At 39.4% G+C, this 14,586-nt stretch overlaps 1 protein-coding gene across 1 annotated transcript in view; it reads left to right on the plus strand.

The window, feature by feature from the left end:
- The window catches only part of map3k10 (mitogen-activated protein kinase kinase kinase 10), a 37,101-nt gene that overhangs the window by 3,738 nt on the left and 18,777 nt on the right, over positions 1-14,586 (plus strand). The window lies entirely within an intron of this gene.

Here is a 14,586-nt window from a genome sequence, read left to right on the forward strand (position 1 = left end):
CAGTCCCCGCTCAACAACACAATACAGCGGGATTGTGTGTATGGTATAGTGTCCCCTTTAGCGCACCAATAATTGCATTCCTTTAATAGTGTTGGTGTTTGTCCCAAAATTGATCTCTGATTTAGTACCCCTCATAATTGGTGTGTAATTCAACTGTCTTTGTAAATACATCATATTAGAACAATGATACGAGGAGTCAGGACAGAAGACAATTACATTTGCATACCAAAACTATTGTAATAGCTGTCTCTCCCTCATGTTGCCTGGAGGGCTAATTTGAACATACTTGGTTCGCTGGGTGTCAGTACATCTGAATAACTAGGATAATCTGATTACTGTGACCTCCTTTAAAGTGATGTCACTCTGTGTGTGTGAGTTGATAGGCTGGAGTCATTCGTCAGTTCATGTCGTTAACTGAGCTCACTCTGGACTTAAGTTACCTTAATACAGAATGGTCCACACTCTGGGAAAAGAAAAGAGAAATGGGGATCAATTGTAAGGGTGACTCAGCTGAGAGTAACGCTAAACCCCCGATCACCTTCCCTTGACACAATCCTCAAGCACCTCACTCCTGGAACACAGGAATGGCTAATGGCCACTGTGTCTAGTGCAATCAAATAGTCGTGGCACACATTTTTCCAATCTTAATGAAGCCAATTAATATCACTACACTCAACTCCAATATTATGTTAAAGGCTGTGGTAGACCGATATATTAGTCAGACATGTTATTAAGATTATATTTGACAATTTTGAGATTATCAGCATCAGCCAGTAGCTGGTCATTCCACCTAGTGTCACTTTAAAAAGCTATGCCAGTTCCTGGATTTTATGCATATGGATTCTCAAATTATGGCAAATCTTATTTGTCATCATTAAAGGTTACTGAGGTTAAAGGTTAAAGGTTGCCTTGGCTTTTGGCTTGCTTAGTTGGGGACATTTAATATCCAACATGATTATTGATCTGCCTTACTTAAGGTCGACGATGACGCAATTTTCTTCTAGAAACAAACTTTGTTGTAAATCATATATAAATAAAGGTGACTTGACTTGACTACCATGCATCTTCAATGACAGGACACATTTACATACTCAACCGTGGACGTAAAAGTGCAGTCCTGTATTTTTATGACCTTAACGCATCCCTTAACAACAGTCTTATGTACATATGCACACCTAAAATGTATACAGACTACTAGGTTTGTGGTTGTTTTGGGCTTCTGATTATCTGTTTTGAAATATCCACCTCAGTGAGGCCCGACCCTTTTTCTACTCTGGCTACAGTTCAGTTATTGGCCATGTGATGTCCATACCACCTAAGCAGGTGAATAGCTTGTAAAGGTGTAAACAAAGACTTGTCAAATAGTGTTTTACAAGCAGTTGTAGAGAAAATGAATCAGGGAGATGTGTCCGAGAATGGCTGAGAAGAACAGAGCAACATAGCAACAATGACCCCTTTATCGCACGCCCAAGACAGAGACGACTCGACAATGACAAGAGTCACTCGCCTGGCTAGAGAAGGGGAGGGTGGATATGAGAAAATGAGCATCTGAACCATGCACTAGAGTTCATATTGATACAGGGGACAGAGGAAAAGACTAAGGGATGTGTATGAATACATGTGTAGCTATATGTTTGTATGTCCTGGAAAAGCCCTAGGGTCTGAACTCACACAGGGTCAGTGGTGGGTTATAAGCACCGGGGTCAGCGGGGTACAGGGTTGAGCGACTCTTTTGTCACAAATGACAGATGAATGGCTGTAGTTCTAATTTTCCTGTTGCTCAATTTGTAGAGAATTGCACAAGGTCATGGGTTCAATTCCTAGAGAACCCACATAAAAAATATAAAATTTTAAGTCTCTTAAATGTATAGCCTAAATGCACATGCACATGACATTTACATCACACACTACTTACTGTATCTAACTGTGACTAAAATGTGTTATATTGGTATTTTAGTTTGTTAAAAGCAGCGTTGGGGAAAGTTACTTTTAAAAGTAATGCATTATTACAATCTGGCGTTATATTTTAAAAAAGTAACTTATTGCATTACTTAGTTACTTAATGTGTTACATTACTTTTGTGTTACTTTTTCCCGCCTGTGCTGGGCTTGCTTGCTTGCTTGTTTTTTTAATTACAAAAAAAAGTTTTGGCAAATGTAAATGCCCTTTCTCACCAAAAATGGAAATAAATAATCTTCAGACTTAAGGAAATGTATATTAACGCATATACAGTAGAGGGCGCAGCTCAAACAAACCTTTCACTTTTTACTGTTTTTGCTACCTCTCTCACACAGACTCAGTATTCAGAATCTTAGCTTTTCAGGCTACAAAAAACTTTTACAAAAGAGGCTTGACAGTTTCACAACGCCACTCTCCTGCCTTTACGACAACACCCTGCATTCATGCGACACACAAATGTCACCCACAATTTTAGGAGTTCCATTAATAAGTAATAGGATACATTCCTTTCCCACCGATTGGAATGAGTCAGATGGGATGGTGGTAAAAGTGCGGCCATGGACTTTTTGCATTGTTTGCACTCTGGTTAGTGACCATGAGTAATTTTTCCAGCCCTTTATGTGTTAAACGTTATACACCAATACCATTTTTAGAGGCCTAAGGGACAGATTTACTCACAGCTTGCTCCAGTGCAAACACTCTTTTAGCGACCTTATTGCATATGCATTTGTAGAAGAAAAAAAAGCATGTCTTAAACCAGACGCTGATTTACTCTGCTTTTGGTAGTTTTCGCTGGTCATTATGGAAATTATCCGACTGCGTCTGTGTTCTTTAATTTGCGAGTCGGTAGATCTCAAGCAGAACTTTCCACTCCCATCAGTGCTTTTATGGAATTGCACTCTCATGCTAATTTGCCCTTTTTAGTAAAGCTGGCCCATAGTTTGAGAAGCGAGATCTGTATAGTAAAGCCATAATTTTCCTATGTGTCCTCACTCTCAAGTAATGTTAGCAAGTCTGTCAATTATTTTTCTGTTTTATTGAAACGTCCAATGAAGCAATTCAGCCCAATTAATTGAATTTCCCAGCATTACTTGAGAGATAGGACATTCTAGGAAAGTGTACTTGATACATTAACTCCTCGTCTCTCGTCTCTTAGATTATTTACGATTGATTTACTCTTTCATATAGGTTTATCCAATAAATACAAGCTCCAGCGCTGACTGTGATGCTCTTTAGCTCATATTTAAAACATCTCTGTTTTGGTGGGAATTGGGGATCTGTAGTACAGTGTTTAGAGGCTGTGTGTATTGGCCGTCTTTTGTCTAGGCATGTGTGAGAGCGAATAACTAGTGTAGGTCAGTGTCTTTCTTAGTTTAAACTTTGACACAGTATAAATGCAAGTCAGATAGCAAATACACACAGTATCTGCCACAAAAATCAATAAAGAGACAATAAAAAGTAGGCCTGGCGGTCTTGGTTAATGAACTGAAGACCGTAGGCCTCATATGACTGAGTAAAACTGTTCTAGTTAATATATAGCCAGACACATTTTTTGCAGGCATGAGAATTTCTTAGTTGTTTTCTATTTAAAGAGTTAGAGTCCAAGGTTTGGCTCAGAACTCATATGACACATAGCAAAGAAGACACACAAAGTGCTTATCCACACCCAAACTGAGCATACACTATAATGGATCACACACAGACATTTACTACGGACTGCAGCATCACACAGTCAGGGCTTGCTCACACATTATCAGAGCAAGCCCTGCCTACACAGATAATACCCATTTACACATACAGAAGTGTCTACAGGTGTAATGACACAGTAAACACAGACAGTACCACACATCTGTACCCACCAAGTGACAAAGCATAGAGCATGTTGTGGATAAGGAAAGACACAGAGTGTATAGTGTTGTAGTCCACATACCCTTGCAATGCACAGTGAACAAAACATGCAAATGTGACAACACAGGCAGCCACTATACTGTAGCTCTGTACACTGAACGCACTGGCATGGCCGAGTGCTTCAGATCTTGGGCACAATGCCCATGGCTGGCCTGCTCTTCTGCCATCTTAGTGTGCCATAGAAGTCAGAGGAGTATTGTTGGATCAGTGAAAGCAAGTCAGAAGGGAGCAGGGAGCAATGCATGCCAGTGCATTACAAGGGGGAGCAAGGCAGTGCCTCCCTAGACTATAACAGGTTGTATTAGAGTGTCCTGGAAACAGATCATTACACAGCAGCCATGTTTTCATTAAGCAGTCCCTTGAAGTCAGATGGTTTATTATCTCATAGAATGTTGGGTGAATTCATCTGAAATTGTAGCTTGGGTGAATTAAAGGGGTACTTCACCACTGGCAAAATGGGCTTTTAATAAAACTTGGCTTCTTATGCAGTAGAAAGGTGGAAAAAACTGAAAAAAGGCTTTTGTCTTCCCTGTTGCCAAATAGGAAGGAAAACTTCAGCACCCATAATGCATTGGGCATGTTGCCATCCAAGGCTACTCCCACCAGTCTGCTATGGATACGCTTACCAGTCAAATAGCGCCTTGCTTTAGTAGGAAATACTTCTTAGCAAACTTTCAGTTATAATGGAGTTGACTTGCATTGTTCCCAGGTGCAAGAATTCATGTTGAGTTACTTTCGGTTTCCAGTGAAGGCTCCAGCGCGTTTAGCCAGTGGATAAAGGCTGTAAAGAATTCGGAAATAAAGAGAAAATGTTCCTACTGTTTTACAATTACTATGTATTGGGACATACTACTCCCTTGCCGTACTGTTTATAGTAGGGAATAGGGGTGTAACGAGATTTCTCGCCACCGCTACATTCACATTGAATGGCTCCACTTTCGTTTTGCTGTTTTTATCCAAATAAAAACCATTGTAAACTATTGTAAATGTCAGCTTTGCTCATCCAGCATGAGTTGCAGTCGCACACAGTGCAATAGGAATCACAGTTCACCATGGCAGAGAATTTGTTGTGCAACAGAGCCTAAAACGTCTGATAAATGTCTTATCTTGTAGAATGCGCGCTCAGCACCGAGCTCGCCGCTCCCTATACACGGAGTACGCGCGATCGCGAATCCCAAAGTGAAAGTAAAACACAAGCTCCCTGATGCACGCAAATAAGGCTGCATACATACAATAGCCGTTCTCAAAAAGGCACAATCTTTTTATGGTGACTTTAAACTTTAAGGTAAATATGTTTGTTATATTCAAATAAGTTGTTTATACAAAAACTTCACATGATTTTTTTTTTTTTTTTAATACAATGCTTTAATTATTAAAGAACAGCCAATGAAGAAGAAGTGTGCCTGGCAAGTGTGACAACACACAGATAAGCGGAGTAGCTCTGGCAGGCAGGTGCTTTGGTGACTGTCAGGTGCTGCTTGTGTCATGGAGTGTCTCTTTGCATGTGCCTCAGGTGACATTTACCTCAAAGCAGCCTGACAGCAGCACAGCTGACACAGAGAAAAGCTGGCTGTCCGCAGGTACATTTAACCCTGTGGGAGAGGGAGGGAGGCCGTGACAACTACACAGCAACTGAAGAGAATGTCAGTAAAGTTTTAGATTATTTACTTGAAATAAACTATTGACATGTGAAGATAAATTTAAGATGAATACTAGTGATTGGAGAGGATTAAAGAGTGAAAAGGAATGACCCTGTTCTGGAGTTCTTTCGCTGTTCTCTCCTCTCTATTCAGGCAAATTTTCATGCAGTTCCTGGTTGGTGGTTTGCATTTCAAATGTCCCTAAAAGAGACTCAATGTATGTCTAGAGAACAAGGCCCTCATCAGTAAAGCACAGGTTATAATAACACTGTTATCTATTGACATTACCGGCAGTCTAATATTGACATTCGAACAGAGTCGGGACAGAAATTTGACTCTAATCGAGAATGCGGAAACTCAAGGACTTTTAAAAAGCACAGACAACAAAGCAGCAGCATCTAATGTCTGAAAGTCACCATGCAGAAGATCATATGGGCACAAAGCCGTAATAATATCTCTCCTTGAGGGCAACATTGTGCCGTGCAGGAACTGATTAAAGCTCAGTGAGCCGTTAGTGTCGCTTCTGCAGCCAACCAAAGGTATCGGTGACACGAGGTCTTCCAATGTAAAATCAAGCGCACGCACGCTCTAGGACTGAAACCCTGTGCACATTTAAATTAATAGTTTCTTGCTTTCTAATGTGTTTGTTAATACTTTGTTAGGGATGGGAATTGTGAAGAAGTCGAATTACTCTGAATGAGTACTTTTTTTTTTTTTAAGAAAAACTACATACTTTTGAGTGTGTAGCAGAAGAGTAGACAAGCTTTAGTAAGTAAAATCACATCATAAAATTGTGTCTTTAACAGATGCATTGTCGCACATCTGCCATGTCTGTAGTTTTTAACACTTTTTATTCATGTAGTTCTGCACCAAATCCTCATCCAAAGCGCAATGGGTTGTGGGCAATATTAGCCCACAGAGTGTGAACGGACCATCCGGCGAATTTTGGCATACTCTTTTCAACATACAATGCTTTGGGACCAAGCGGCAACATTCTAATCTGAAAAATGAAGCCTACCCGGAAGTGCGAAAAAATGCAATTCATCGAAAATCCGCTAGGGGCAGGTCCCAAAAGGGAGCAAATGTCCATAGACCCCCATGTAAAATGTCCGTTTTCACAGCATAAATTCATGTTTTTACAGGTTGGTCCCATGGACTTTTATTGTATTTTTCGATAGGTTCCTAGTGCCTGACAACTGTGAGGGGGGCAAATTTTTTTCTAACTCGTTAGTTTAGATCGTATTTAGATATAAAATGTATGACAAATAAGGGCGTGGTTAACTTTCATTGACAGCTTGATTGACAGCTGATAACGGGCTGCGCCGAGTGGAATTCCTGAAATTTGACGCCTCAGCCATGATTTGACACAACACATCATACCACCACTGTATCCTTTCTGAACATTTGTATTGAAATATAGTACATAAAAAGGGTTGCTCTGCTATAAACTGCACTTACCGGCACTGTAGGAGTACTTCGCTCCATTTTTTCCGGTAAGTGACATTTCACTACTATTTCACGTAGTTAGCACTATTTATCATCAATATTTGTGGGCAGTGGCACTGCAACAGCTAGCATTAAATCGCCTCAGATAAGTTAGCGTCCGAGGTACTTTACCTATGGTTATAACTGACGTTTGAAACACTGTAAATGCGTCTGCCAACTGAATAATATAATATAATATAGCCGAATGTCCGATAAAGCTGTTCTCATTACCTATATTATTTTTGTCAGAAAATAGAACAAGTAGCTATGATATAGTGAATGACTAACTTTTTTTATATGTAAAATTATCTGAATTGAGAGAGTTCGCAGAACAGTACTGGCAACATCTGGAGGTTACTGAGGTTTGTCTAAAAAGTCGCTAGATTGGTTGCTAGTAGCTTTTTTGAAAAAAAATGTTGCCAAATGGGTCTGAAAAGTAAGGCGCTAAGTTGGCAACACTGCCTAGTCTGCCAGTCGATCTCACAACGTTACAGATAGCTGAGGCTGCCGCTGCTTGGCTGAAGAGGCGCGTCCACCGGCCGGCTCAGTCTCACACAAAGCCCGCCCTTTTACCCATATATGGATTGGCCAGAAGGTGGGCGGGGTTAGGATTTCCCAAGATTTTCAAAGATTGCGCCGGCCGCGCAGCCCATACCCCCCATAAACGGCCTCAAAACTGTTATTCAGAAAGTCTATGGGTGACGTCACAGACGCTTTGTCCATTTCTTTTACGGTCTATGTTTGGGACACACTTATTCTAATCTCACATACTATTTAGGATGGATAGTATGCATGCACTTTGGGACGCAGGTCCACTACACTAGGTGCGCTGTATGTTGTTGTTTCACAAAATGAACTGACTCATTTGAATCAAGAGTTTGGGAACCAGTGTCACAATTATGGTTGTAATCCAACACGCTTGACGCAGAATAAGCGTACAAAGTCTTTAATAAACACAAAGAACACCAAGGAGAATCGTACAATTTCCACACATAAAACAAAGGCGATGACCAACAACCAACTGAGCAAAACAGGGAGTATAAATAAATATAAAAATGGGAACTAGCCTAAACGAGACACGGGTGAAACTAGTCAGCGACTAAAGAAACTAACAAGAAAATTAATTAGGCTAAACAGAAAGGAAACACAGGCACATGAACAAAAAGACAATGAAACCAAACAATCCTGACAATAACTGGTTGTGCTGTATGTTTTCGATTCACACTAGAGATCATTCTCCTCCCTCACTCTATTTACAATCTCGATATTTTATGCTTTGGCTTTGATATGTGGCTTTTCCTGTCAGATCTTGTAGTCTTGTACTGTATTCTTGGCAAAATAACCACTAACAATATACTAAAGCTACTGTGAAAGTGCACTTTAAACATGGCTTTATGAAATGAATGGGACATCAGTCTCATTACACACTATAAAGCCCAAACAGACTGCCATATATAGCTCCTCTTCAGTCCTTCTTTCATATTTATATATTTCCACGTCTCTCGATCTCATTTTCTTTCTTTTGCTGCCGTTTTCTTATGCCGCTTGCTGTCTGAAATATCCACATCACTCCCTGTGTTTAGCACTCCTACATATTAAGCACACAAAGTCACAGCACAAGAATACAAATACATACTTATGCAAACAGGCACACACACACACACAGATGATATGCCCCATTTCCTCTTGCCCTTGCTTCATTCCTTTATTCTCCTTTCACCCATTCCCATCATCATCCCTCTCTCTTTCTCTTTCCCCTTTTAGTTGAGTGTAAGAATGGATGCCTCGGCAGGCGACAGCTGGAATTTGATTCATACGGGAATGGAGAGAGGTAGGCTGGGTGAGAGAGAGAGAGACAGAGAGAAAGAGGGAGAGAGGGGGATGAGAGGGATTGTCTGTAGGGCACAGTGATAAAGAGGAAATGCATGCAGTCTCCCAGAGACTGCTGAGGATAGGGAGGAAAAGGGGGCCACACTCAATGATTGGTCCAAACAAGCCTCGCCCAGCTTAGTCATGCCTCTGCTGATTGGTCCACAGCCATGATTGCCATCAGCGCTCTTAGTCAATAACCTTTTCAGTGAAATTCTGCTTTGATGGCTGTTTATGTCACTGTGCTGAAATCAACTAGATAAGAATAATATATGTGCATAAATATAGGCCTACATACACTCTAAAAAATGCTGGGTTATTTCAACTCAATTTTGAAAAACCCAAACCTTGGGTAAACATTTTTACCCAACGGCTGGGTTTGTCCCTATTTGACCCACATTTGGGTTGAAACAACCCAGCATTTTTTAGAGTGTACACTTAAAATATGTTTTCAGGAGACCTATTTTCAAAGCTGAATATAAAGACCTTCTGTATTAGGGTAAGTGATGTAGCTAAAGGTTAAATCGCAAAAAATCGTATGCATTTTAATTATATTTGATGCCTTGATATTTATGTACAGTATTTGCTCTGAAATGGAGTAGAATATCATAAAAGCCATTGTAGCCAAGCAGATTCAAATGCTTCACACCAAGAACGCTAGATATAGTTCTAAAAATCATTCAACGAGTCATTGTTTCCCGAAACCATAGTTCCAACGAACATTCGCAAACAGCATCGCACAGTAGTGTGGTTGGTACGACAGCTTTTGACCTGTGGTTAGAAGCAGGGTTCATTTGTATGACATGTGGACTTAATAAATCATTATCTTGAGGAAAATAAGCAAGCTTACATTCAGTATCTGATATATTGCTCTCTCTATCGACGCAGGTCCAAAAATAGGAACCCCTAAGAAACACAAAGTGAAGGATTCGCACTGCTATGTCAGCATATGTGAGTCTGTAAGAAATCTCTCTCCCAGCAGTGTAATGTAGTGTACTTGGGCAGAAGCAGCAGGTTGAATGAAGAGGAACAAGGGACCTGATTCAGCCACAGTCCCAGCTGTTCTTGCCTTAATTCAGGGCAGTGTTTCATTTCACACTTCTGAACTATATATCGCACTGAGGGGAGAATCTCTGCCTTTAGGTTAGAAGATATGGAAGAGGGGGCCTATTGATTGAGACACAGACCTTTTCAGGGAGACAAAGAGGACAGCACAGAGTGGGTGAAAGAATATGTTTAACAGACAGCTTGTCTCTTTCTTGAATTGTAAGCCTGACAAATCATGCAATGTTTAGGACTGTGACATGCCTGTGCCAGATATTACCATATTGTAAAATGCATATTACCTGTCCTGGATGCTGATCGGTCAAAATTTGTACTAAAAACAAGCTATATAGTAAAAGTGATCGGCGCAACAACTCAACCTCTTTATTGGTTAATAATAAATCAGTGACTGTTCAAATATTGTTATCAGCCTCTTGACTTTAAACAGCTGGATGATGTGCCGTTCGCATGGATCGACAAAGAGACAAATGGTCTAGTCTCGAATCGGATCATGAAGGGTCAAGGGTCAAATTGCTTGTTGTAATGACAAACAGTTAAACAAGGGTCGCAGTGTGACAGATGTGTGTGCCATGACACCGAACACACTGCACTTTATCATCATCAGGCTTGGGTTAAAGTAGCTGCAGATGGAGACATATATGAAGGAAATGCTAATTAGGTTGTATTTGATGTCAATTGGGGGCCAGATTGTATAATACTTTGGACTGCTGTGATTGACCAATCAGAATCAAGTTTTATATATAAATGCACAGAATGTAAATAAAGTGTGAATATAAATGTAATGAATGGGAGTTATGGTTGATGTCCTGCGCATATGATGGTTGGCATGAGATTGTTTGATGTTAGACTGTTGCGAGTGGCAAAACCTGTGTGACTGTCCTCTCATATATCATCCCAACACATAAACACACACTTACATGCATGCTGTGAATGGCCAGCAATAGCCCTTAGTGACAAGCCACAACAGAACTTAATTGGAACAAACATGCACGTATATGCTGTGTACACACACACATTTACCATTGACACACCCTCGCTTGTTCAACCTCAAACATGTGTTTTGTGCCTCTTTGTTCACTCCTATGAAAACCTCTCTCTCTCCTCGCATATATTCACACAATCCTATATATTCTTTCTCTGTGACGAGCACACACACACACGTTCACCCCCTGATAACCCTCCGGTGGCAGCCGTCCGTCCCTCAGTGTGACATGTCCTGTAAGACAGCGACGTAACAATGACTTATTAACATTGTGAGCAGCCATCTCCTATTCTCCTAATCGCCCCTCAAAACACACACACACACACACACACACACACACACACACACACACACACACACACACACACGCACACACACCTTTAGAGAGAGAGAGAGAGAGAGTTGGGTAAGATCTTAACAAAGTCATGCATTACAAATTCACTAAGAATATTGCATTAGTAAATGTTGAAATTAACATTAACCGAGTTTAATAAATGCTTTAGAAGTATTTTCATTGTTAGTTTTTGTTAGCTAATGTAAACTAATGGTAGCAAACTGAACCTTATTTTAGTGTCTTGAGCAGATAAGTGAATTAAGAAATAAGATTCTCAAATAACTGGAAAAAAAAACCTGTTCAAAACAAATATGATCTGAACGTAAAAAAAAACTGACCTAAGCAAAGCTAGCAATATTAGAACTTGTTTTTGGATATGTGTGTGTTTTTTTTTTTTTTGTTCCTCTGACAGATTTTTTGTTTTTTTGTTTTTTGGCTTGCCACTTGACTCACTACTTTGCCTTGGCAGCTGTCAAACTTCTAAGAAGAGATTTTTAGCAGAAAGCATGGCCTTGTTTGAACACATGAAATGTGTGAAGGACACAGTGTTTCAGCCAAAAACAGAACATCCTTTGATAAGGAATGATGGTGTTAATATTGTGGTATTAGGGCATAGAAGGCATTTACATATTAATCTAAACGTTGCTTCAGCACGCGGACGGTGGCAGTGTTACGGTTGAACTGGTGACCGTGTTAATTGTGACTTTATGCCAGAAGTGAACGATCGGCCGCAGATTTGTCAATTCCGAAAAACTTGCGCAATGTGTTCATTACGATTAAACTTTCTTACTATGTTGGTATCATTGTAAAGATAAAACATAAGTGACGTATTTACCTGTAACGGCAGAGGCCCTTTTAACAAAAAAACCCGCTTATACCCAGTTTCACAGACAAGGCTTAAGCTAGTCTCAGACTAAAATGCATGTTTGAGCTGCTTTAACTGAAAGCAACTTGCACTGATATATCTTAAAATATGCCAGTTCCATTGTTTTGTCTCAAGATACACATCGGTAATGTTTTTTTTTTCTAAGACACGTTTTTAAAAGCCACTTAAATGTCCTAATTAAACTAAGGCCTAATCCTGGCTCAATCTAAGCCCTGTCTGTGAAACCAGATAAATTAATTTTTTGCTACGGGATTCAAACTCATCACATTTCACGTTCAGAGATAACAACAATGCCATTTAGCGGTTGCGGTTTAAAATGAAAACATAGCCACTTCCACAAATCTTGGATGTAAACAAATAAATATCGATACAGTGTTTTTTGAGAATCGATACAGTATCGCCAAACATAATATCCTAATATTCACAATATTTTCTTACACCCCCAGTAAATAGCATGTTAATGGATGTGAAACTCTGGTGGGAAAGATAGAAAGCTTCCACCTGTTCAACCTGAGCTTGTGATGTGCTGGTCAAACAGAAACTCAGCTGTGTTCCCTTCCTGTCTCTCTCTGCCCCCGTTTGCATATGTGTGGTGATAATGGAGCAGCAGACTGCACTCCACCCTTCCCCACCCCACTCAAACCAGTCCAGCTGACTATTGACACTCCAAACATTTCCATAGCCTGCCCGCACACGGAAACACAGGAGGAAATACAGGGAGGAGAGAAAGAGCAGGGCGCCACAAACTAGCATCACTCTCTCAAAGACACTCACATATTTATATATAAATGTATATAAGGTCTATATATATACTTACAGGGGTTGACATAAACTTTTTTTTTTTTTCTTTTTTTTTTTGCTCATCAGCCACTGTGGCTAGTGGATTTCCAAAGTTACTAGCCACTTAGCATTTTTACTGGCCACAATTTTGACATCGATACCATAGGGAAAAACTGCCATATAGACATTTTTAATATTATCTCATAATTTGGCAGCATGTATATTAGGCTACTGTCACTTTAAGACCTGGCGCACGAATCCATTATACTGTTATACATGCGTTTTCTGTTTATGTTCACATAAAACATAACTTACTGTGTTTACATGAATACTCACCAAAACTGCCATTTTTACATTATTTTGTGTGTATTTAACTGTTTAAGCACAATAAGCAGCGTTAAAGGCCACAGCTGAAATCCATATGCTGCAACACTTTTGTTTTTGCCCTCATTTTTCATTAGCTGAACTCAAAGATCTAAGACTTTTTCTATGTACACAAAAGGCCTATTTCTCTCAAATATTGTTCACAAATCTGTCTAAATCTGTTAGTGAGCACTTCTCAGATTTGTGAACAATATTTGAGAGAAATAGGCCTTTTGTGTACAAAAGTTTTGCGTTTATAATTTTGTGCAGTGTATATAAATGTTTTATTTTTTCCACTCCATCCGGTGTGACTCATGTTTGTAAATATGGAATAGACTGAAAGTCTAGTCGAACTCTTTCAAGTCTTTATGCCAACTGTATAATATCATGTGGATGAATGTGGCGTGACAGTGGCTTTGACCAGTGTTTCCCATCTGTTTTTGTCTTATGTACCTGTTGACTTATACAATTCTTGTTCTAATAAACTAAGCATGTGGGTCTTAGTAGTTTCAGTAAACAGGTCTGAATTCATGGATAACAATGCCAGGATTGGTCTCTTTCCTCTAATGCCACTTCTGTGAAATATTGACATTGTGCTCTACATGCAATTTACTGGCGCCTGTCTGTTCTGTGTATGCGTGTGTAGTTTAAAGCTTGTCATGGGATTGGGATGTAAAACTAAGCTTGTGTTGTGTTTAGATGAGTGTGCACTTTACCTTAGTTACGTGAAAGAGAGAGCTTGTGTGTGTGTTTAAGAGATCTTGTTTCTCTTCGCTGCACACATGCTACTGGCTGATAAATATTTTATATAGTATAGAGCTTCAACTCCCTCCAAAAGTCTAGAAGTCTTCATTTTGCTGAGTCTATTTGACCCAATTCAATTTATTACTTTCTTAATACTTTCTTAATGTTTCTGGTCTTATTATGAATGATTCATATTACATTATTCCATTCTGGAATACATTGTATTTATTCTATATTTTCATTATGTACACTACTGTTTAAATGTAGGGGGTCAGTATGATTTTTAATACTTTTCAGCTAGAATAATTTTAATTTTACAAAATATTTCCATTTAAAATAAATGCTCTTCTTTTGAACTTAAATTTTTTTATATGGATTCCACAATAATATGAAGCAGCGCAACGGTTCAATATTGATAATAATAAGAAAAGTTTCTTGAGCAGCAAATTAGCATATTAGAATGATTTCTGAAGGATCATGTGATTTTTTTAAAAATTTATTTCACTTTTCATGGTCCAATTGATACCGGATATATTCAAATCCCGCCCTATATTTTGTTTCCGCTGAGCAT

Source organism: Siphateles boraxobius, unplaced genomic scaffold, assembly GCF_051911475.1.
Source record: "Siphateles boraxobius isolate OS27281-9 unplaced genomic scaffold, OSU_SipBor_1 32, whole genome shotgun sequence".
NCBI lineage: Eukaryota > Metazoa > Chordata > Actinopteri > Cypriniformes > Leuciscidae > Siphateles > Siphateles boraxobius.